The 2,591-nt window shown below is 38.8% G+C and overlaps 1 long non-coding RNA gene across 1 annotated transcript; it reads right to left on the bottom strand.

Moving 5' to 3' along the window:
• Positions 1–208: 208 nt before the first annotated feature.
• Positions 209–2,560, bottom strand: LOC103132932 (uncharacterized). The gene is made up of 2 exons (XR_475665.2): positions 1,389–2,560; positions 209–491 (listed from the first exon to the last, which is right to left on the bottom strand). It is a non-coding gene; the product is annotated as an uncharacterized LOC103132932 (long non-coding RNA).
• Between the last annotated feature and the right edge of the window lie 31 nt (positions 2,561–2,591).

Here is a 2,591-nt window from a genome sequence, read left to right as displayed (position 1 = left end):
TAATAGCAGAATATTTAAAACTTAGTGTGAGATTTGAGGAACTTCAATAAAGGGAGATTTTCATTCTCTCTGCTTTTGATCTGACCTTTGACCTGCTTGACATGAGGGGGATTTCTTCACACTGGTAGTCCGAATGCTGTCCTGTTCTGACCTCAGGTCAGCAGGTCCAACTCAGTTACACAGAGGGACTAAATTAAACTCTGGATCCAGGAACAAACTCAGAAAATATTTATTAGAACAGAAGATATGATCTTTGATTAATGATCAATTATAGATAATTATTCACTGAAATATCAATAATTATATAATTAAAATACCCCAAATACTCCAGTCTGTAGCCTTCAGTCTGGAGAAAACCACAGAGCTCCTTCACTCCAGAATCTCCCAGGTTGGTGCTGTTCAGGTCTAGATTAGTAAGATGGGTCGGTTTGGACTTCAGAGCTGAGAACAGAGACGTCCAGCTGGTCTCTGACAACCTGCAGTTCCACAATCTGAATAAAAAAAATAAAAGATGAGCTGAAGCCAACAGGATGCAGTTAAAACTGAAATATAAACAATAATAAAAATGTAGAAAATTAATTTCCCTGAATGTAAAAGAAACATGATGAACTGATTCTAACATCTGATCCAGTCAAACTGGTTTAAAGAGTCCAAACCAGCAGAACCAGAACATTTGATCAACAAAGTTTTTCTAAAAGTTTCTCAGGATCTTAAATTCAGTCGGATGTTTTTTCTCTCCACGTTTCCCTCCAGGCTCTGTATCAGCTGACTGCTCTGTACCTTCATTTATCAACACAAATATTTTGAGAGTCATGTGGGACCGCTGAGGAAGATGGCGGTGTAGATCGTCAAACACTTCGTTATTAACAGTTGTATGGCATCCTGACTTAGCTGTTCAATAGGTTAATGAGTTTTACACGGGCGTGTGTTGTAGTTGACTGCAGCTGCAGCCAGACCTGCTTTAAATACACTTTGAAACCATGACAACTCATATATATATGGAAAGACTCAGACGAAGAAAAAGGAACAATTAAAAGATTTAATGACAGCAATGAATAACAGTTCTTAGGCGCTCGGGCCCCGGCAGCTGATCTGAGCTGAGATTTGACGTGAACTCGATGAACATCCCGATAACCGATTAGGGATGCTCTCCCCCCAAAAAGGGGCTGAGGCCGGGGCCCAAAGAAAAGGGGGGACCTAAAACTTGTGAGCTGGCTTGAGGGTGCGGAGAGCAACGTCACAGTACTGGTAGTCGCCAAACGAGTGCAGAAGTCTAGAAGGTGAGAAGCTGGTAGGAGGAATCAAATTTGATTGCTAGAGGGATTTTCATAATATCATGAAGGCCATTCGAAGAATGAAGGCATGCTAAGAGAAAGGCTGAAAAATACCAGGCAAAAGAGTGAAGGATAGTTGAAGGCACGGAGCCAGGCAGGAGATGGGATCAGTTTCAGGGGGACACGATCGCCTGGAGACAGGCTGGAGGATAGGTGCCTGCTGTAAGGGAGCCCTGCTGAAAATATGAGCGAAGAACAACTGAGACATGGGCCAACAATGAGAGGAAGGCTAGGACATGGGCCAGCCGTAGGGGCAGGCCATTGTAACGCTAGTTAAGGCTAGGTGCCTGACTACGGCCAAATATAACAAATGGCGCTCGGATAGATTCGGCTATGGAGCCCGTGGGTGTGAATAAAATACCATTAGACAAAAGTATGTTTAAGTTATTGTATTCAACTTGTTTTTTTTCTTTCATATATATATGAAGATATGCAATAATAATAATATTTATAATAACAGTGATTTTCTATAATATAACCAAAAAACACAACAAGGAAAAAACAAACACTCAACAACAAAAAACAATAAACCCTGATGTCACCCAAGAGTTTCTATTTTGGTCCATTCATGAATCCAAAGTGATCAATAGTCCATCAGTCAATATTTGATTGTTTTTTTTTCCTTTTTGTCCATGATCCAGAGCAAATAGGTCCAGAATGAGAAAACAGCTTGGTTCATTTAAATCCTACCGCGAAGCTGCGGTGATCCGGTAGCTCGCCATCCTGAAGTGACACAGGGGGTGGGGAAAAAAACCTGACCTAAACAAGGTCATGAATAAAAATAAAACAAATTAGCCGTCATGTTTAAACATTGTTAAACTGTTATCCAAAATAAAGAAACATTCAACAATTACAAAAAAACAAACAAATAACTATATTCCATAGAGTGTTTTCTCATGAATTTTTCAAATGAATTTCCAATTAAAGATCGCGATCAAATTCAAAGTTACATTCAGATTCAAATCAAGGGTATAGACCTTATTAAAGTTACCGGTCAAAGGTACAAATCAAATTAAAGTTACCGGTACAGATCAAATTAAAGTGTACTTTCACATTATATCCAAGTTTAATTGACACAGTCAATTAAACTTAATTGACTTCCATATTGTTTCAATAAACAATTGTTTTTTTCCCTTTTATTTCGTTGCGCAACTCCCCAATAAAAAACAAATGACCAAGCCCAGAGTTCTATAGGCCGTTAGCAAAAATCAATCAATAAAAAAAAAAAAAAAACTAAAACTGTCCTAAAAGGACGAA

This window comes from Poecilia formosa, unplaced genomic scaffold (genome assembly GCF_000485575.1).
Source record: "Poecilia formosa unplaced genomic scaffold, Poecilia_formosa-5.1.2 Scaffold1585, whole genome shotgun sequence".
Classification (NCBI taxonomy): domain Eukaryota; kingdom Metazoa; phylum Chordata; class Actinopteri; order Cyprinodontiformes; family Poeciliidae; genus Poecilia; species Poecilia formosa.
This window is presented reverse-complemented; position numbering and strand designations above follow the sequence as displayed.